The sequence below is a fragment of the Symphalangus syndactylus genome, chromosome 10, assembly GCF_028878055.3.
Source record: "Symphalangus syndactylus isolate Jambi chromosome 10, NHGRI_mSymSyn1-v2.1_pri, whole genome shotgun sequence".
NCBI lineage: Eukaryota > Metazoa > Chordata > Mammalia > Primates > Hylobatidae > Symphalangus > Symphalangus syndactylus.
In genome coordinates, this window is record NC_072432.2 from 113,356,361 (window position 1) to 113,379,228 (window position 22,868).

Here is a 22,868-nt window from a genome sequence, read left to right on the forward strand (position 1 = left end):
AGGTCAGGAGTTCAAGACCAGCCTGGCCAACATGGTGAAACCCCGTCTCTACCAAAAGCAACAAAATTTAGCTGGGCATGGTGGAGCATGCCGGTAGTCCCAGCTGCTGAGGAGGCTGAGGTGGGAGAATTGTTTGAACCAGGGAGGTGGAGGTTGCAGTGAGCGAGATTGTGTTACTGCACTCCAGCTTTGGCGACAGAGCAAGACCCCGCCTCAAAAAACAAAAGCAAAAACAAAACAACAGAAAACCAGGATCTTGGCGTTCAATATAGGCAATTCTCCCTTTTTGGTCTCCATCTTTCCTCTTCTCTCAAACTTGTATGTATTTATTTAGAGAGCTCACCTGCCATTCTCACCAGCACAGAAAAATTTGAAGAATCATAAAAGGTCAGAATAAGAAGGAACTTGCCCACCTTTTCATTTTAGGACTGAAGAAACTCATTTCTTGCCTCTGTTTTCTCAAAGAGAGCTGTTCTCTTGGCCAGGCGCAGTGGCTCATGCCTGTAATCTCAGCAGTTTGGGAGGCCGAGGTGGGCGGATCATCTGAGGTCAGGAGTTCAAGACCAGCCTGGCCAACATGGTGAAACCCTGTCTTTACTAAAAATACAAAATTAGCCGGACATGGTGATGCATGCCTGTAATCCCAGCAACTCAGGAGGCTGAGGCAGGAGAATTGCTTGAACCCAGGAGGCGGAGGTTGCAGTGAGTCGAGATCGAGCCATTGCCCTCCAGCCTGGGCAACAAGAGTGAAACTCCATCTCGAAAAAAAAAAAAAGAAAGAAAGAAAGAAAGAAAGAAAGAAAGCTGTTATTTTAATCCTTTAAATCTCTTATAGCCAGGTGCAGTGGCTCACACCTGCAATCCCAGCTATTCAGGAGATTGAGGCAGGAGAATTGTTTGAGGCCAGGAATTTGAGGCCAGCTTGCTGGGCAACATAGCCAGATCCAGTCTCAAAAAAACAAAACAAAACAAAACAAACGAAAACCCACAAATGATTACATCTCTGAAGTGTCGGATTCTCCAAAGACATAGAGAGAGTAAATGACCAAGTCAAGGACATACAGCCAGTGAGGATGAGCCCAGGCTTGGACAGAGAGATCCAGCTTTGTTAGTCCCCTAGACCACACAAACTTTGGCAGAACTTCATGATCCAAGAAAAGCCAATGAATAATGGAAAGCTTCCTTCTTCTGCATCCTTACGATTTCTAGGAATCAGATGAAATTCTTTCAAGTCCTTTCCTTTGATGAGAAAATAAACAAAGATGAATAGTTATCTCTGCCTACGTGGTTGAGAAAAGGATACAGAAGACAATGTCTAGAAATGGAGCCCATCAAGGAGTTGAGCACATTCACTCATTTGCTTACAAAGCCTGATGATTTAGAAATCATTATTGAGAGGCAAGCCAGGCACAATTTCCTATCATTCTTTTTCAGAGAAAAATTTCCAATTTTATTTTTGGTGTTTTTTTGAGATATTGCTTATGGATAATAAATGGTACCCATAATATGCCATGTAATGGTGGTACAACATTAAAGGGCCATCTACTGAGTTTTGACTTATGTATACACCCATGAAACTATCACAAGTGAGATGCCAGACAGTTTCATCATCCACCCCCAAAGACTTCCTAGTGTCCCTTTAGAATCTTTCTCTCCCTTTAATCCCATCCCCATGCAACCACTGACGTGCTTTCTGTCGCTGCAGACTACTTTAGTTTGCTTTCTTATTTTTAGTTTTTATTCGAGACAGGGTCTTGCTTTGTCACCCAGGCTGGAGTGCAGCAGCATGATCATGGCTCACGGCAGCTGTGACCTCCTGGGCTTGAGCAACCCTGCCACTTCAGCCTCAAGTAGCTGGAACTACAGGTCCGCACCACCATACCTGGTTAATTAAAACAAATTTTTTGGCTGGGTGCGGTGGCTCACACCTGTAATCCCAGTACTTTGGGAGGTTAAGGCGGGAGGATCATTTGGGATCGGGAGCTTGAGACCAGCTTGGCCAACACGGTGAAACCCCGTCTCTACTAAAAAAATACAAAAATTAGCCAGGTGTGGTGGCAGACGCCTGTAATCCCAGCTACCCAGGAGGCTGAGGCATGAGAATTGCTTGAACCTGGGAGGTGGAGGTTGCAGTGAGCCAAAATTGTGCCACTCCACTCCAGCCTGGGTGACAGAGCAAGACAGCGTCTCAAAAGCAAGATACCCCTTTTGAGATGAAGTCTCATTATGTTGCCTAGGCTGGTCTCGAACTCCTGAGCTCAAGCAATCCTCCCTCCTGGGCCTCCCAAAGTGCCACTGTACCTGGCCTAGTTTGCATTTCTCAGAATTTTATATACATGAATCATATGATCTATATTCTTTTTTGTTGCTGTTGTCTGGAGTATTTTACTCAGCATAGTGATTTTGAAATTCATTCCTGGTGGTGTCTGTACTGATAGTTTATTCTGTTTTAGTTTAGGAGTGGCATTCCATTGTATGGATGTACCACAGTTAGTTTATACATTTGTCTGTTGATGGGCTTTGGGGCTGTCTTCAGGTTTACCTTTTTTTTTTTTTTGAGATGGAGTCTCGCACTGTCACCCAGGCTGGAGTATAGTGGCGCAATCTCAGCTCACTGCAATCTCTGCCTCCCGGGTTCAAGTGATTCTCCTGCCTCAGCCTCCCAGGTAGCTGGGATTACAGGCTTGTGCCACCACACCTGGCTAATTTTTTGTATTTTTAGTAGAGGTGGAGTTTCACCGTGTTAGCCAGGATGGTCTCAATCTCCTCACCTCGTGATTCACTGGCCTTGGCCTCCCAAAGTGCTGGGATTACAGGCGTGTGCCACCGCGCCCAGTCCTACCATTGTTTTTAACATGCCACGCTCATGCGTCTTCCCTTTGGTACCCAGGTATGACTGAGTGTCACTGACCAGAGCAGCTTGATTCATTTCCCTCTCTGGGCACCAGGACATGACTTTCCAAGTCCCAGAAAGCCTGCGTTTGCAGAGTCCCCTGGTTCCATCTAGAAACCTGGTAATCAAGTCTCCTTATGAGTAAGTAATACAACCCTATATAAGCGATTAGGACAGAACTCCACATGCTGGACTAAAACAAAAGGATTGAGCAATAGGTCTTGAATGACTAGAAGGTTTCTAAAATTTACTTCCAAAGGCAGAAACTGAAAAAACAGCCAAAAAAATCAGTATTTCCCAAAGCCTTTTTGAGAAAACCACTTGTTCCTCTGGATGATAATAGATGTTTTGCGAATAAAAACAAAACCCCAGACTTTTTCGTTACTTAAATTTTAGAAATACCAAGTTAAACAAATTTAAGTTTCTTTATTACAAGACCTCTCAGAGCTTTTACCATGTTAATGATGTTCACTATAAATTCTGAGAAGGTTAGATTTAATTTGAAATTTCCTCAATGTATTGGACCACCAGTTTTCCCTTTGTAAACTAGTGTTTCATAAGGACACACTTTGGGAAATTCTGTTTTAGTGACTTAATCATCTCTAAAGAAATTTTAATATGAAGGAAAAGGAAAGTAGGTGATAAAATGTAAAAATTAAGGCAAAATTAGATTCAGGTTTTTCCCCCCAACTCCTTCAATAGGGGATCCTGGTCTCAGAAAATTTATTTCTTTCTTTTTCTTTCTATTCTTTTCTTTTCTTTCTTTCTTTTTTTTTTTTTTTTTTTGAGATAGGGTCTTCCTCTATTACCCAGGCTCCAGAGTGCATGTCACAATCACAACTCACTGCAGCCTCGATCTCCTGGCTCAAGCGATCCTCCCGCCTCAGCCTCCTGAGTGGCTGGGGCTACAGGTGTGCACCATGATGCATGATGCCTGACTAACTTTTAATTTTTTTGTAGAGATGGGGTCTTGCTGTGTTGCCCAGGCATGTCGTAAACTCCTGGACTCAAGCAGTTCCCTCATCTTATCCTCCCAAAGTGCTGGGATTACAGGCAGGAACCACCATGCCTGACCTCATCATAGTTTTCTAAGTCCTTTGCCCCCAATATGACCCCAACATCTACATTAATTTTTTCTCATCATAAATGGCTCTTCAGACCTCTTTCCCTGTGATCCCAGAACTATGACAGGCAGTTGTCCTCTCCCCAAGCTTCTCTTGAACTTTGCCCTTTCTCATCACTCCTGGAGGTAGGGGTGGCAGTGGCACTGTGGGGCCACCCCTCGGTGGATGGGGAGCCACTAGGTGCCTTTGTTAGGATGCCTCCAACAGGTGTGCCTCTGTGAAGCTAGCATGCTGCTGCTTATGGATTCTATAAAGCACCATCTTTCTGCTTTATAAGCTCTCTACTGTAATCCAAACTCCATAAATGAGCAATTCCTTTGCATAATGAATGGATGAGGCTGTTTTATGCACTTTTATGTGGTTCCAAGTCTGTGGTTTTACTAAATTTCCACCTCAAAGATATGTAATTAGAGCCTCTGCAATCTGCTATCCTGGCCCTCCCCACCCTCCTCTGGAATCCACAATCATCTCGCAGGTTGGTTTCTGACAGGAGCAAACAGAGTAGGGGGCGCACATGCCTACGTCTGTCTGTGGGTCTTGCGTGGGTAGAGGGATGTGCCTCTGTCTTTTGGAAAGTGAGATGGATGGGCCTGGGGTAGCAGATGTCTCCCTTTCCCTGACCTCCGGCTTTCCAGCTCACCACGGGGCTATTCGGTTCTCTGCCTCCCAGTCCCCAGAGTGGTCTGTCTCCTCACTGCCCTCTGCAGAAGATGCTCATCCCTCCCACCCAGTCTTTGCCCATGCTGTTCCCACTGCCAGAACCACCTTTCCTTCTCTGGCCCAAACACATTTTCCTTCAAGACCCGGCTCAAATTCCCTGTTTTGTAAAATATTCTTTCTCCTTATTGAGTGACAGAGCGAGATGCCATCTGAAAAAAAAAAATTCTTTCTCCTCAAGGATCTTTCTGTCTTTCCTTCCTTCTCTTTCTTCTTTCTTTTTCTTTTTCTCTCTCCTTCCTTCCTTCCTTCCTTCCTTCCTTCCTTCCTTCCTTCCTTCCTTCCTTCCTTTCCTTCTTTCCTTCTTTCCTTCTTTCTTCTTTTCTGAGACAAGTTCTGGCTCTATCACCCAGGCTGGAGTACAGTGGCATGATCATAGTTCACTACAGCCTCAAACTCTGGGGCTTAAGTGATCCTCCTGCCTCAGCCTCCTGAATAGCTGGGATTACAGGTGCACACCACTACACCCAGCTATTATAAAATATATTTTTAAAGATGAGATTTTGCTATGCTGGCCAGGCTGGTCTGAACTCCTGGCCTCAAGAGATCCTCCTGCCTTGGCCTCCCAAAGTGCTGGGATTATGGGTGTGAGCTACCGCACCAGGCCGGGATCTTTCTTTTCTTATTCTTGTTGTATTACGTTGGTACAGCAAAGCTCAGCATTGTTAGTTTTGTGTGTATTTATGTGACTAGAGGTTAAGCTCCTTTATAGTGGAGACCATGTCTTATGCTCCCTTGTAGAAATGCCTAATGTGAAGCGGTCGTCTGGCTGCTTTTAATTTGGGAGGACAGATGGAAATGATTAGTATCTTATGAGGCTTCAGAAAGAAACTCCAAGCTTCTGTAGCCCTTTCTGTATGTTTATTCACTGCAATTATACAATTTCTCAATTTTCTAGTGGAAAAGCATTGGGAGGAAGTGGAACCAAAGCAGATCCTATCCAAGGTGAGTGATAAGCAGCTATATGAGGATGGCCTTGCTCCCAGCCGGGTTAGTTTTCACAACAGGCCGTGTGCCTTGCGTGGCCTTCTGTGCAAAGTCCTTCCCTCCCTCATCCTCAGCTTTGGGAGAAGACCCTGGCAGGAGAGGGAAGATGGTGCCGGGGTGATGAAAGAGGCTGGGAGTTTGGGAAGCAGATACATTTTGGTTTAGTTCCTTTTTTTTTTTTTTTTTTTTCTCATGGAGTCGCACTCTGTTGCCCAGCCTGGAGTGCAGTGGCAAGATCTCGGCTCACTGCAACTTCCACCTCCCAGGTTGAAGTGATTCTTCTGCCTCAGCCTCCCGAGTAGCTGGGATTACAGGCATATGCTACCACACCCGGCTAATTTTTGTTTTTTAGTAGAAGTGGGATTTCACCATGTTGGCCAGGCTGGTCTCGAACTCCTGAGCTCAAGTGATCCACCTGCCTTGGCCTCCCAAAGTGCTGGGTTTACAGGTGTGAGCCACTGTGCCCAGCCTGGTTTAGTTCTTGAACTTCCTCACTGTGGGACATTAGGCAATTTAACTCACCACTCTGGGCCCTGCTTTCTTCCAATTTAAAATAAGACAGTGAGATAACTAATGGCTGCAGTGTAAGGGGGCTGGGAAGACGGACCCTCCATAATGGCTGGTCATGATGGTCATCAGGAAAGTTGTGGCCATAGATGGAGTGCAGAGAGAACAGATGCGACTGCTCCTTGCTCTGTCCAATCAGACTCACATCAAGGTGAAAAGTCATCTTTTTCCATAGCTATTTCTGAGGCTGACTCAGGATTATCTTACAAAACATCATCTCCTATGAATTCCAGGTGAAGTGTGCTAGCCAGGTCACTTGAGACCCATCAGGCACACAGTGTGGCCCAGGTGTCCCAGGCCAGTCCCCAAAATGCAGCAGTGGTGCCTCTGTTCTGTCTCTGGCTTTCTTGCCTTACAGTATGATCCAGTGGTCTCATCTCCCTTCTCTGAGTCTGATTTTCTGCCCCAGAGGCACTCAGCATCCATAGTCAAAAGAGTTAAAAAAATATATATATATATATATATATATGTACGTGTATATATATATGTATGTATATATATATGTATGTGTATATATATGTATGTGTATATATATACGTATGTGTGTGTATACACACACACACACACACACACACATACATATTTTTGAGATAGGGTCTCATTCTGTAGTCACCCAGGCTGGAATGCAGTGGTGTGATCATAGCTCACTGCAGCTGCAACCTTCCAGGCTCAAGTGATCCTCCCACCTCAGCCTTCCGAGTAGTTGGGACTGCAGGCTTGCACTACCATGCCCAGCTAATTTTTCTATTTTTGTAGAGATGGAGTCTCACTATGTTGCCAGGGCTGGTCTCAAACTTCTGGCCTCAAGTGATCCTCTTGCCTCAGCCTCCCAAAGTAGTGGGATTACAGGCGTGAGCCACTGCTCCCGGTCAAGTTAAGACATTCTTGTCAGCAACTCTGATGATTTACTTTTATTTTGGTGCATCCAAGAAAAACTGGCAGAGTGGGCCTTCCTCTACACCCTTGACATTGCTAAGCACTATGTAAGTTTCTTTCAGATCCTTCTTAATTTTCTCTCTTGTTGAGAGAAAGGAAAGAATAAAGTTAACTTCACCAAACAAATTCTATGCCAAATGGCTCAGAAAGCAAAAATCTAAAAGTCGAGCATATTAAAGCTTTGAACTCATTCACTAATTCAATTGTTCACTTCATTAATCCTGATGCTAATATGCACATATTCAATTATGCACACACACATACACACAACACACAAATATACCTATGCACGTATGATAATCTTTTCTTTGTACCAACCACTCCCAAAGCTTGGTAGCTTAAAACAACAACGATTTTATTTTCTCACAAGTCTGCAGTTCCACACTCTGGGCAGGGCTCAGCTTTGGACAAACATCCCTGCAGGAAATAGAAGGTGAGCAGATGGTGCCATGGAAGATACTTTCTCCAGAGGTCACTAACAGGGGGGTATTCCTGGCGTGGCTCAGCTGGGCCCCTTGGTCTAAGGTGGCCTCATGGATGCATCTGGTGCTTGGTGTTGACAGTTTTCCATGCCTCTCCCTTTCAAGATCTCCCATCCTCAAGAAGGCCAGCCCAGGCTTCATCACACAGCAGTGGAAGAGTTCTGATTTAGGAGAAGAAGAGTGGAAGCTGCAGGTCCTGTTGAGACCTGGACTAGGAAGACACACAGTGGCACCTCTGCCACATTCTAGTTGCCATTTCTGGTTGTGAAAGCAAGTCCCAGGGCCAGCCAAGATTCAAGGAAAGGGACAATAGACTCCATTACTTGATGGGTGCAGCCAAAATAAGTCATGTTCAAAGGCATGCCCACAGGGGCAGGAGGGATTGTTCTCATGCTCATTGTCTCTCTATTTCTTTGTCTATAACTTATATCTACATCTAGTCTATACCTATATATTTATAGATCTGGACATGGATATATAGATATAGATAGGTGGGTAGATAGATTTATTTTTTTGAGACAGGGTCTCACTCTGTTGCCCAGGCTGGAGTGCAGTGGTGCAGTCATAGCTCACTGCAGCTTCGACCTCCTGGATTCAAGTGATCCTCCCACCTCAGCCTCCCAAGTAGCTAGGACCACAGGCACAGGCCACCATGCCCTAATTGTTTTATTTAATCCTCAAAGCCAAGCATCACCTTGGATGTGAGAAAAAATTGTTTTCGAGGGCATTCAGGAACTTATTCAAGGTCACACAGCATTCTAGATTCAGATGTAGACCTGGCCTTCAGCTGACCCTTCCCACCTTCAAGTCCAGTCTCTTTCCACTTTCCCATCACCCACAGGGAGGAGTTGGCTCGGCCAAGTGAGCTTTTCTAGGATAGCTTCATGAAACAGCTGCTATTTGAGTGGGTTCTATTCTGGGCATGTTTACAGGACGCTAGGGGGCCACTGGGCTTGTTCTTCTCGCCTCTGTCCAGTGGCAGTGACAGCAACCTCAGTCCTCTCCCAAGGACAGGTGGAAGCAACATGCCTGTGCTGGTGAACACTGGAATCAGAGCAGAGGGGATGTAGGAGGAGGAGATGGAGGAGGAAGAGGAAAAGGAGGAGGAGAAGGAAGAGGAGGAGGAGGAAGAGGAAAAGGAGGAGGAGAAGGAAGAGGAGGAGGAGGAGGGGGAGTGGGGAAGGAGGAGGGGAAGTGGGGAAGGAGGAGGGGAAGTGGGGAAGGAGGAGGGGAAAGAGGAGGAGGAGAAGAAGGAAGGGAAGGAAGGGGAGGAGAAGGAAGAAAAGGAGAAGGAGGAGGAGGGGGAAGAGGAGGAGGAGGAAATGGTGGAGGAGAAAGGGGAGGAGGGGAAAGAAGAGGAGGAGGAGGGGTAAGAAGAGGAAGGAAAAGAGGAGGAGGAAGAAGAGGAGGAGGGAAAGGAGGAGAAGGGAAAGGAGGAGGAGGGAAAGGAGAAGGGAAAGGAGGAGGAGGGAAAGGAGAAGGGAAAGGAGGAGGAGGGAAAGGAGGAGGAAGAGGAGGAGATGGAAAAGGGGCAGGAGGAGGAGGGATAGGAGAAGGGAAAGGAGGAGGAGGGAAAGGAGGAGGAAGAGGAGGAGATGGAAAAGGGGCAGGAGGAGGAGGAAGAGAAGGAGGAGGAGGAGGGGGAGTCGGCGGCAGGAGGAGCCTTCCTAACACCTGGAGGGAATAGTGAGAGGGTTTGGCAGCAGCCAGTAAAGAGGCTATTGTGGACAGGCCAAATTGGGTGAAACTGAAGGAGGTTTTTCTCCCCCAGATTTTTACCTTAGAGACTTGCTTTCCTTGGCATGTTCTATCCTGAGGCCCTCATTTGTTCGTTTGACCTCGCTTTCACATTTTATCTGTAGACTTTATAGTGCTTTTACATCAATTTTATTATCATTTTTCATAAGATCCCTAAGACAAAGCTGGCGTGGGGACTGTCATTCCTATTTCACTCATGAGGAAACTAAGGTGCCACATCAGGAAACAGTGAAAAGGGAGGGAGGGGAACATATTTAATGAGCACCTAGTATGTACCTGGCCACTGTCAGGTGTTTTCAAGCAGTGACTCACTCATTCTTCGCCATAACGCCATTGCAATGATTAGAAAACAGAGGCACAGAGAAGGGGGTGCCTCCTCAAACTAAGCATATTCCTTTCAAAACCTGGGTAAAATGCAGCACTGCAGACACCCAGGGTTTGACTCTGGCCTCCTGGAGGCCCGACCCTGGGCCTTGAGTTTCAGGTGGTCCCTCACTAACCCCGCAGGCCTGGGGCAGTAAGGAGGGCAGAGTGCTCTGAGCTGTCTGGGTTGGAGATGCACCTGCTGTTCCACCAACCCCCTCCTCGCTCCTCTATTGAAAGGACTCCAGCCCTCGTTCCTGCCTCCTTCTCCCTGCTCTCTTCCAGAGCAGCCAGCCCCAGCTCCCACAATCCCCTTTGGCAAATGGGGGTACAGACACCTGTAGCTCAAAGGTTCAGGCCTGGGGCTTTCCTCCAGACACAGTTGGGAGGCTCTCCTCCTCCCTCCTCAGGGCTGGGACTTCCAGGTACTTCTTGTAAAGGCCACAGGCTCTCTCATGGATTTGTCCCAGTGTCTGGGATCTCCAAATCTCAGAGTTCTAGATATTTTAGACCCCCAGACACTTCATCTTTCTGGGGCTTAGTCTTCCTCTTTGCATGAAAGGCCGAAGAACCTCACCGTCCCCCGCCAAACTTGTCAATGAAACTAGAGAGAATGAAGTCAAACATGGAAAAATACCACTCATTCCACAAGCTTTTACTAAGCACCTGGAAGCTGCCTAACATGTGCCAGCAGTAGAAAAATACAGGAAAGTTCAAGGGGTTCACAACATGCTAAGCAGATCAAATATCTGCACAGATAATAAGAATATAGTAATGAAGAAAGTCTTACAATGTCTCACTTCTTTCCCTTTTTGACCCACAGTGGCCAGAATTCATTCATCTGTTCATTTATTCATTGATCCATTCATTTGTCCATCCACCATCCAACCAACCATCCATCCATCATCCATCCATCCATCCATCCACCCACCCACCCACCCACCCTTCCTTCCTTCCTTCCATCCATTTGGTCAACCAGTCATTATTGGAGTACAAGATACTAAACACTGGAGAAACGAAGAGGATACAGCACAGAACCTGCCCTGGGAAGGAGGGAGGTGATGATATAGTGCAGGCAGCAAAATGCAGTACAATATCAAGCTATGGCTTAATGGAGAACTGAGGCTATAGAATAATACTCACTATACTCAGTCGTGGTAATGTCTGTGTGCCTCTGCCTCACTCACCTGAGGTCATACAGTCTCCCTATCCCTACAGCTCAGCATAGTAGCTGGCCCCAAATAAGAGCTCAATCAATGTTGAATGAAAGCACTAGTGAAATAAAGCAAAGAGTGTTGTAATTTCCTAAGTCTACTTCCTCATGTGAGAAAATGGGTGCTAATTATAGCCTGGTAGAGATGGAATAAGTTCAGTGTTCCATATGTGCTTAATGAGATACAGTGCCTGGATCAACAGATATTACATATTTCCTTTTCGCTTCCTTCCTTAGCTTGGGCATGTCTCTTTCCCATTTTGGACCAGTTTTTTTGTTTGTTTGTTTTTGTTTCTGTTTTGTTTTGTTTTTACAACTGAACAATGAAGAGCTTAGCTAAAATCCTGACCATTTGGATTCCAAATACGAGATTTTAGTCTAGTGCTAGTTGTTCCTGAGAAAAGACTCATGTGCATTTCATAGATATTATGCATCACTCACTGCATATTAATTATCAATTAAATATGAATCATCTGTGGGATGCTTCAGGCTCCTCAGGGATCATACTTCAGTTGCCTAGACAAATACAATAAAGAATTTTTCTAACAGTGAATGCAGTAACAACAGCAGAAATTATTATTATTATATATATTTTTCTCCCAAATATAGGCCACTGTTTTTATTGATTTTAGGATGGCTTTTTAACCATTACCTCAGATGTAAGTCCAAGAAGCAAAGATGCTTAGATGAGATTTTGATGTTAACAAATATGCAGAGGGAATGCTGCCTTTGGGGTGCAAATGGCATTTGGGGGCCCCCTGCTGTTAGGCATCACGGGTTTGTACAAGAAAACCCTGGTCTTTGGTCTGCATTGCCCCCTGGTGGTGAGGCTGATTTTTGACAACGAGGGAGGGCTACTCCTGGGCCAAGCCACAGAGTCATCCCGCAAAGCTGTTAAGAACGAGGATATGTGGACCGAAAATAAAATTCTAAGCCTCCCCAACTGATGGAATGGACTCTCCTCTCAGCCAAGGGGACCCCAATAAACCTGAAAAACTAGTTCAGGGCATGATGGGAAGCAGGAGGCTTGGCGGTCAGACATGCTTCATTATATCCTCTCCCTTTTGGAGTTTAGACACAACTGACCAGCATTAATATTAAAACAGAGATCCTAAAACTGATGGAACAGACTGTTTGTAGCAACAAGATCCAAAATTCCAACCCGACTCTAGTATAACATCATATGAGAGATAACAAGGCCAAAGAAACCAAAGTATTTACTCCAAAGTGAAAGAAACCAAAGTATTTACTCCAAAATATATTTATTGGAGATAATTTGAAATGGCCCTGCAAAGCTGTCTCTTGTGGGGAAAATTTACATTATAAAGCGAATCCCCGTACTTTCCAGGTCTTTTTCTGATTCTGAAGAGATTGACTGAGAGTTTAGCACATTTTAAACTTCTGAAAAGGAAATATTTGCCACCTATTGCCTCTAAGGATGCCACTTACGAGAATTCATCTACATAATAAGAACCTTGGTCTCTACAACCTCTTACCTTAACCCAGACGCTTCTTTCAATTGATTCAAGGTCTTTAGACAATAATTTAACTCTTTCAGCCAAGTGCCAATCAGAAAATCTTTGAATCCACCTATGACCTGTAAGTTCCCCAATCCTTTGAGTTGTCCTGTCTTTCCCAACAGAACCAGTGTATTGATGGATGTCTTATGTCTCCCGAGGACATATAAAACCAAGCTGTAGCCTAACTGCCTTGGGGACATATTCTCAGGACTTCCTGATGCTGTGTCGCTGGTCATGATTCATAATCATGGCAAAATAAACTTTTAAATTGATTGAGACCTATTCCAGATACTTTTTTGGTTTACAGATATACCAGTTCTGGTAAATTTACTGAGTATTTGTTATGCAGTCAAAGACACTGTAGAGGTCAGACAAGAAGAGTAAAGGGCTGGGTGCAGTGGCTCACACCTGTAATCTTAGCATTTTGGGAGGCCAAGGTAGGAGAATCACTTGAGGCCAGGAGTTCAAGACAAGCCTGGTTAACAAAGTGAGACAAGCCCCCCTCATCTCTACAAAAAAATAAAAACAAATAGACAGGCATGGTGGTGCATGCCTGTAGTCCCTAGCTACTTGGGAGGCTGAGGTGGGAGGATTGCTTGAGCCCAGGAGTGTGAGGCTTCAGTGAACTATGATTGTACCACTGCACTCCAGCTTAGGCAACAGAGCAAGACCTTGTCTCTTAAAAAAGGGAACAAATTCTAACCCCAGCGAATTTTTTTCTGGCTTTTTGACCTTTTCCAGGGGAATATCACTGTCTTCTGGACTTTTCCTTCATCGTTCACTCATTCACTTTTTGGCAAACATTTATTGAGCACCTTCTATGTTCCAGGCACCATAATGGGTGTCGAGGTTATAAGGGTAGGTTAAAACCAAACAACAAACCTTATCCCTAGGGATTTTTACATGCTCAAATACCTACCTTCAGGCTGGCATTCTCATAGTCCTGTAAAACTTTACTTATCACTGGGGCCGAGGAATCCCTTGCCAAGGCATTGCATGGCTAGAGCTTAAGATATTCTCCTTTTATGGGGTAATTAGTGCTTATTCAAGAGGGAACTGCAAAAGAGATGATATGATTTGGTTCTGTGTCCCCACCCAAATCTCATCTTGAATTGTAATTCCCACCTCTTGAGGGAGGGACCTGTAATCCCCACATGTGGAGGGAGGGAGGTGATTGGATCATGGGGGCAGTTTCCCCCATGCTGTTCTCATGATAGTGAGTGAGTTCTCATGGGATACGATGGTTTTACAAGTGTTTGGAAGTTCGTCCTTCGTTCTTCTCCCTCCTGCCACCTGTGAAGAAGGTGCCTGTTTCCCCTTCTGCCATGATTGTAAGTTTCCTGAGGCTTCCCAGCCATGCAGAACTGTGAGTCAATTAAACTGCTTTCCTTTAAAAATTACTCAGTCTCAGGGAAGATCTTTATAGCAGGGTGAAAATGGACTAATATGAGAGAGAAATCTCAAAGACTGAAAGGAATGTATTAATAGTGATGGAATTTCAGATATTGTGCTGTGTTTTGAGGGTGGGAGGTTTGGGAGCACAGTTGGAAAATTCCTTGCATTCCCCAAAGAATACCACCCAAGCCACTTCCTACTCTGCCTGTGTGCCTGCCTGGCTCTGCCATTTGTGTCTCATCCCCAAGGTTAGCTGTGGTTATGCTGAGAGTTGTGGGAGCTATGAACCTAACCCTGGAGTTCAAAACAGAGCTCCATGGAGTTTCTCCTTCCCATATAAAGAAGAAAAAGACTCCCAATTTTAGTTGTTCTTTGCTTCTGTCTTCAAGGAGTTTATAATCTTCTAAGAGAAGAGAAATTATATGTATATGCAATTACAAGAAAGGCACAGAGAAGGATTAGAGAAGTGCTAAGTGTGGAGAGGCTGTTTACAGCTGGAAGAACCGGGGGAGATTTCAGGAGAAGTGCTATTTGATTTGTTACATCATTATTTGGGAAAGTCAGGCCTTGCTTCAGTGAGAAGCTTGGTGATAGAAGAAAATGTTTGAACTGCAATTGGGAAAATGAAGCTTAATCAATGTTCCAGCACTAAAAGGCTCAAGGGAAGTGTTCTCATTTGGCCCCTGGAGATGATCCTGGAAATTGCTAGTCTAATATACCAGCATTCATTCACAGCCACCCCACCGCCCTACCTCCACATGCTAGTGGATCTGGTCACTGTGCTGAAGGTCCCTTTTCTGGAGGGCCTCTTTTGCCATCTGCCTTAGGCCCAGCAGTCCTATCAAAGCCTTGAGTTTCTATAAAATTTGCATATGGTGGCCTGGTCAGCTCAATAGCCAGTTTCTCCCGTCACTTTTCCTTTTTCCCTAATATTTACCACTTGGCTGTATTTCATGACTGGCGGACAAAGTGGGAACTGGCTTTTGTTTGGGAAAAGCTAATGCTTCAGTTTTGTTTTCTATATTTTGAAGCTGTGTTGGGTTGTGGGGAAGTGCAGTCATATTGCCGTGCATCTTGTATGTACACTTTTTGAAAATTGGGAAAAGCGAAAGGTAGCCCAGGCTCCCATGATGAAGAAAGAACCCTGATGAGATCTACGGTTCTCTCAGCGACCTCACTGGTTGAGACAGGTCACAGGGAGAAACTGGAGTGCAGTTTTAAACCACTGAAATGTTGAATTTCCAAAGTCATGGCACTAATTGGTCCTTGGCACCTGGGTTTGGTGCTCCTCTTCTTCCTGTCTCAAGAGGGCAGTGTGGCCACAGCTCTTTCCATGGAAGGGGTAGGTTAGGAGTGTGAAGACAGATCCTGATGGTCACACGATGCCCTTCTTTCTCTTAATTTAGGTTTGGGAGCAGAGAGAACAAAAGATCACACGTGGGTCTTCAATTCTAAGCCAGATGTTCCTGATTTGGAGTCTATAGGGCTTGCAAAACTGATAGTCATGCTATTGGTGTGTGCATGCTCTCTTGAAGACCTGATGGAGAGGACAAGTGATTTGCTGGGTAAGATTAGGCATTCCTGGGTCCTCAGTCACCAGATATCAACATCTATTTGTTTCCAATGAACTGTTGATTGAATCTCTTTCTCTCTCTGCAGCTCAGCCTCCTTAGCAGAGGCCTTTTATAATCTGTTGCCAACTGACCAGGGCATTTTCATCTTCTCTGCTATTGCTGCTGGCCATACAGAACCTCTGAGCATCCTGGACCTTTCCCTAGACTCCTTCAGGATGTCCTGCCCCCTTATGTGCTATTTCTTCTTCCTGGAATTTCTTTATCATTGTTATTTGATTGAGAAAAAACCCTTATTCAAGATACAGCTCCAATATGTTAGCCTTGGGAAAACTTCTCTAATGGACCCAACTCTACAGGGCTTGATCTTCCCCTGGAGGTCAGGGACCCTGTCGTAGTCATCTGTGTCCCTAGGTCTTAGCATCATGCCAGAGGCACAGTAGATGCCCAATTAATATCTGTTGACTGACTGGTGTGTCTGTCTGTGCAGGTGTATGTGTGGCGTTCTTGGGGTGAAGGACGATACAGTGAAGGAGCCTGAAGTAAGAAGGAACATGCTAGGTCCCTTTTTTTGTCAATGGACTGCATCCTTGATACTTCTTGTTATACTTCAGAATAAAAATTAGGGGGGCAGAAGCTGTCATCTGTGTGTGCACCTCAGGAAAGACCCACTGCTCCTTGACTGAGCCAGGCGGCCCTGGTGCAGCCCGTCTATGAATCATTTCTGATGAGTTCTAAATGGCTGCCTTTTAGAACCATCCCAGCCTCCTTGCAGATTTAGCTTGTATTGCTGTCTCCTGGCTGTGGGGCCGGCATCCTCATTTCCCGGACTGGAGCAGCCTGAAGCTTCCGGCTGTAAGACAGCGAGTGTCCACCAGAGGCTGCTGCTGCCATTCTCTGTCACTCCATCAATTCCTTTTCATTCTGGAGCCCTGACTCCATCATCTGTTGCCCTTTTCTGTTGCCTCCAGCTTCCAGGTAACAGATGGTCATTTACTGACCTGCTGGGGATTGGAGGTGGGGATGGGGGCCCTGAAACTCACAGATTTGTGTGTGAGAGAGATATATATATCATACACACACACACACACACACACAGACACACACACACATTTTCCCTCATATTTGAGGTGCTGCTAGAACCTAGCCTTTTCTCATATATATATATTTTATATATATACTTATTATATATTATATAATTTATATATATATATATATATATATAGAGAGAGAGAGACAGAGACAGAGACAGACAGAGAGAACCTGGGAAAGGGCCAGGTTCTAGCAGGATCTCGAATATGGGGGGTGGAAAAAGGACCTCTGCTTCCATCCTCTACAGAGCACCTCTCTCACTCCCGGCAAGGGCTGCCAGGTTGGGGTTAGGTCATGGCTGGTCTTTAAGTCCCTGATTGCCAGGGAGGATAGGATGCTCCCCTAGATGTGACCCCCTCACTGCAGCTGCAAATGCCTTGGGAAGGACCAGGAATTCTGATTTAATTTGGAATCTGTTTGAAAGAGACAGAAATTACACAAATTGCTCCAGGGCACCTACCTGTAACTGATGACTCTTGGGTGTCCTCTCCAAGCCTCAGTAAGGGCTGCTTGGTTGGCTCAGAGCTACTTGCTCCTTCCCACATCCTGCGTCCCAACCTGTTCTCCAGCCCTGTCCCCTCTGGCCAGCTGTGAGAGCCTCTGGCGCAATGGTATTTCTTCCTAGTTGGAGCCCAGGCCTGTGGCGTTGTAGATTTTCTTCAAGGAGGGTAGTTCGATGAAACTAGTGCCTGGATTACTGTAATTCTATCTTATCTGTTGTCTGTCTGTGTTGCGGCTCCCACCTCCAGCCCCAGACCATTCCAAATTCAGGACGTAAATCACCCACGGTGTGCTGCTTCCCTAGACAAGGGCCTGTGATGGATGTCTATTGCTTTTTGAATCCAAACTGCTGCCTGGCTTTCAAGGTGCTTCATATTCCTCTCCGGTTTTCATATTCATCCAAGTGCATCTCTATCCTCTGCTTTGCCAGCGTCGTTGTCTCAACCCTTCTCCTGAAGCTCCCATCCCTGAAAAAAAAAACCACCTAGAGCCAAAAAGATCAAAGCAAACAAGAAAGCAAGCAAACAAACAAAAAACCACACACAAAGCCATGCCAGGCTCATTTTTATGTTGTGGTTTAGAATGCCCCTTTCTGTCTGCTTCTGTAACCCAATGCTACTTAACTTCTGAGTCAGAATTCAAATCCCGCCTCTAGGCAATTTGAATCCACACTGACATCTTTCTTCATGACCCAGAGCACTTTTGTCTGCACCAGACACGTTGGAATATAATTATGTTTGAGATGCTGATGTTGAATTGTTTTATACTCATTTATCCAATTGTTCAGTAATCATTCATTGAGTGCTTATTATTATGTTTCATGCGTTGGGCTTATTCATCAATCTAGGAGTCATCCCTGATGACTTCTCTCTCTCCAGGACCAATCTGTCAATCGGGCTGAGAGATGCTTCCAAGATATGTGCTGTGCCTGGCCTCTTCTCCACTTCTTCTGCCTCACCCAGCATCTCCAGTCCAGATTTTGGAATCACCTCACTTCCACTATTGCCCCGATGTAATGCATTCCCCACAGACGGTGATTCTTGAAGGGAGGAAATCAGATCATGTTGGTTAATCACCTTGGTTAAAATCCTCCAGTGGTGTTTGTCCTATTGCAATTGGAATCAAATAGAAATAGAAATAGAAATAGAAAATAAAATAGAACTATCCTTACCCATGGCTTATGAGGGTGCATGTCACTTGGCCTCTGCCCACCTTTCTGGTCCCGTCTCCTGCTTCTCTCCCTGTCAGTCTCTAAGTTCCACCTCCTTGGCCTTCTCTCCATTGCTTCAGCATGAAGCAAAGTTGGTTGCAACCTTTGAGCCTCTGCACTTGCTGTCTCTGCCAGGGATTCCCTTTCCAGTTGTTTATGCCATAAACTCTATGTTATCATTTGGGATTTAGCTCAAAGGTCACCAACTTAGAGAAGCCTCCTGTGACCTTACTATCAAATATTGGCCTCCTTGTTAATCTCTTTCTCATTACTTTATTTTCTTTATGGCACTTGTCTTATTCATTTATTTTGTTTCTCCCAATCCTTCTCCCTTCACTAGAATGTAAGTTCTAGGACAGTGAGAGACTGGTCAGTTTTGCTTTCTGCCACACTGCCAGAGCCCAGAACAGTGCCTGGCTGGACTCAATATTTGTTTAAATAAAAGAATGCATGAATGGTTAAAAGACCATGTGACTGAATGTATCCAAGATGAATAAACATAGCCCCTACCTTCAAACAGTTCACAGAATGCTTGTAAAGGAGAGAGACTAATAAATATTTCCAAACCAAGGTAACGAAAGCTGTAATAGAGATAGGTATAAAAGCACTATTCGAACACAGATGAGGAAATAATTAAATTTGCTTCATTTGAATGAGTCTTATCTCTTTGCTTGCATGGTAAGCTCCTTAAGGACAAACTGTATTTTATGCTTTTATTACATTCCTTACTGCGGTGGTTTCCAAATGCCAGGCCCTGGACAAGCTGCAACAGAATCACCTGGGGAGTTAAAAAAAAAATCACAGATTTCTGATTCTGGATATGCAGAAGTGGAGCCCTAGGGTCTGTCTTTGTATAACGGTTCCCTGGGTAGTTCTGAAGCGCATTGGCTTGGGGGCCAGTTTGCTACATTGTCTGAGACAGGGCTGGGCACATTGTGGGCACCCAGCGTGCTTGACTGAACTGAAATAAATCCAACTCTGTCAGCTCCATTCTTTCTCTGACCAGCTGCAGCTGAGCCCAGAGTCAATGACCATGCATGTTTGAGCTTCCTGCCAGTGGGGGGAGCACGAGAAGATAACAGCAATCATTCCTTTTTCTTAGCATGACGGCTTTAGTGTCACTCATATCTCTTCACAGGGATGGTTATTACCAGCCTTATGGGTCATTTTATTTTTTTTAACTGAACAGCACACAGGCATTCTCCTATTAGCTACCTACCCCTTGTGAAAAGTCGAATGGCAGCCGAGAGCTGCAGCCTGGAGACAGCCACCTCTGGGCAGCACTGTCTCCTGGTTCTCACAGGCACTGGGCCCTGAGCTGAAGGGCAGGTGGGAGTTTGTGTGTCCATGCTGGTGTGGACTGATGTCTACGACTTGGGCCACAAAGCAGGATTGGATTGGCCTCCATAGGTTCTGATGTGATTTCCCTGGAGACCTGGCCTCAGCAGGCTGACAGCATGGGGGCAAGAGAGGAAATGATCTCCTTTCATCATTGGGAAGCCTCTGGGCATCTTTGATCCTTTAATCTGTCATGGTATCATTTTTTTTTTTTGGGACAGGGTCTTGCCCTGTCGCCCAGGCTGGAGTGAAGGCTCACTGCAGCCTTCACTTCCTGGGCTCAAGCCATCCTCCTGCCTCAGTCTCCTCCAAGTAGCTGGGACTACAGGCCTGAGTCACCATGTCTGGCTAATTTTAGTAAAGACAAAGTTTACTATGTTGCCCAGACTGGTGTCAAAGTCCTGAGCTCAAGCAATTCTCCAGCCTCGGCCTCCAAAAGTGCTGGGATTACAAGCGTGCACCACTGTGCCCAGTCTGTCATGGTATCTTGACTTGTCATTGGGGAGGACCCTATCCAAGAATGGCTGGAAAGCCAGTGACTGACTGGGAAATCTCAATGCTGGTGAATTCCAGAATTTTTATATAAGAGAGGCTTAGGGGTGGCAGTATTTCGAAAGGCCAACTAAAAGCCTTCTAGAAACTCACGTTTTATAGCAAGCCCACTGTTTGTGCTTGCATTTCATCTTGGCTAGGGGTAGCCTAGGAGTCTGATGAAGATATAGGGGAAACACCAGAGTTCAATGCACCCCTCCATGCTGCCTGCTCATGCCCTCATTAAAGTCACCACTGCTCTTTGGGCTTAATCTTGGAAACTAAAGTGCCTCCCAATCTCATCTTCTTGCTCCACTTCTTTCTTTCTTCACTCTCTTACACTGGCCAAGATCTTCACAGCAGGAATACACTCTCGGTTGGTCTTGTTTGTGTGTACTCTAGCTGCAGATGTGCAGACTGTATGTGTATCAATTTCTTGGGATGCCTGTAGGAATGAGAAAGGAAGGGAAGTGGCTTTTGAGGAGGCAGTATCGCTGGGTGACCGTGGGCTGAGGCACTCATGCTTCATTTGAGGGACACTTGTTTCCTCTTCTGTAGCATGCTTCAGAGAGATCTTATGTTTGGCCTTTCAGACCATAATGCATAGAAACAGCAGAAAACAGCAGATTAGAAGACAGCAGAGCCCCTGGTGCGGTGGCTCATGCCTGTAATCCCAGCACTTTGGGAGGCTGAGGCGGGTGGATCACTTGAGCCCAGGAGTCCAAGACCAGCCTGGGCAACATGATGAAACCCTTTCTCTATAAAAGTTATAAAAATTAGCCAGGTGTGATGGTGCACACCTGTGGTCCCAGCTCCCTGGGAGGCTGAGGTGGAAGGACACCTGAGCTAGGGAGGTCAAGGTTGCAGTGAATCGTGATCAGGCCCCTGCACTCAGGCCTGGGCGATAGAGTGAGCCCCTGTCTCAAAAGCAAAACCAACCAACCAACCAACTAACCAAACAAACAAACAGAAGAAGGGAGCAGAGGTTGCTAGGAACAGGTATAATGACCATGGGGCGAGGATGGGAGAGACAGACTGGGTTTTGGTGAAGAACATAGTGAGCTCAGCGCTTAGGGGAGGCAGCACTTGCCAGGGGCTCGCATTGCTGTTGGAGGGTGTGGGGGCCCAGGAATCAGAGCACCCAGGCTCACACTCTTATTCTTCCCCTCACTCCCTTGGAGGCCTTGGACAGGTCCATTAAACCTCTCTGGGACTCAGTTTTCTCATCTGTAAAATGGGAGTAATAACAATCCCCCAATACTTCTGGGCTCCTATCAAATGAGAAACAAGTGCCAGAGTGCTATTTTCTCATTTTTCCCTACTTCTTCTTTTATTTGTTTGATACAAAAACAACCAACTTACTTGTGGCAAAAACAACTCCTTGTGTACTAAAAAAGAATAATGGATTGTTTTAGATGGTAATAGCACTTTGTAAAACTTATACACAGATGTAAGAAACAGAAAACAAAGGAGCAGGAGTTCCTTAGGTCTCAACGGTTTCAAGGGCCCCTCTGTACAAAAACTCAGTAAGACAATTTACTTTCTCAATGTGCAAACAAACAAACCAAAAACCTGAGGAAAAAGGTTAACTGGTGTGCAGCATATTCTGTTTAATAATGTGGGGAAGCATATAGTGCTTTTAATAAAGACTTCCATAAAAATTGTGAAAATACATAGAAGTTCTACCATTGAGAAAACAGCCTGCATCTTTCGGGCCATTTACTTACGTGGAAAAGCTCATTCTTCATCTACGTGACTGATCCTTGTGCTTCCCAATTACAATTACGTTTATATCCTGGGTACCAGCTGGGAAGGTGGTTCCTCCCAGTTATGCAGAATTGGTACAAAAGGCAACAAGCAAAACAGCACTCACCAATTTCTTTCCTCAGTTGGTACAAATTTGTCTTGCTCTTTGATTTGTATCCATGTACTCTCCTTTGGTACCCTCTCCCTAAGATTTTTATCAATTGGAGCATTAGCTAAGTTAGTTAAATAGATTGGTCTTCTTGTCCAGGCATGGTGGCTCAAGTCTGTAATCCTAGCACTTTGGGAGGTCGAGGGAAGAGGATCGCCAGGAATTCAAGACCAGCCTGGGTAATAAAGAAAGACCCCATCTTTATAAAAATTAAAAAAAATTTAGGGCCGGGCGCGGTGGCTCACTCTTGTAATCCCAGCACTTTGGGAGGCCGAGGCGGGCGGATCACGAGGTCAGGAGATCGAGACCATGGTGAAACCCCGTCTCTACTAAAAATACAAAAAATTAGCTGGGCGTGGTGGCGGGCGCCTGTAGTCCCAGCTACTCTGAGAGGCTGAGGAAAGAGAATGGCGTGAACCCGGGAGGCGGAGCTTGCAGTGAGCCGAGATCGCGCCACTGTACTCCAACCTGGGTGACAGAGTGAGACTCTGTCTCAAAAAAAAAAAAAAAAAGAAAAGAAAAATTTAGCTGGGCATTGTGCTATATACCTGTAGTCCTAGTTACTTGGGAGGCTGAGGCAGGAGGATCGCTTGATCCCAGGCCAGGAGGTTCAGGCTGCAGTGAGCTAGGATGGCACCACTGCACTCCAGCAGCCTGGGAGACAGAGCGAGACCCCATCTCTACAAAAACAAAAACAGAAAAGCAGGTTGGCTTTTCTCCCCATCTTTGGCTATCTCTTCTCCTGGTTAGGCTTT

At 45.5% G+C, this 22,868-nt stretch overlaps 1 long non-coding RNA gene across 1 annotated transcript in view; it reads left to right on the forward strand.

The window, feature by feature from the left end:
• The first annotated feature begins 2,900 nt into the window (after positions 1-2,900).
• The window catches only part of LOC134731601 (uncharacterized), a 40,924-nt gene continuing 20,956 nt past the window's right edge, over positions 2,901-22,868 (forward strand). Inside the window, exons 1-2 of the long non-coding RNA XR_010114016.1 lie at positions 2,901-3,034; positions 5,633-5,679. This is a non-coding gene — a long non-coding RNA (uncharacterized lncRNA). The remainder of the gene's footprint in view (positions 3,035-5,632; positions 5,680-22,868) is intronic.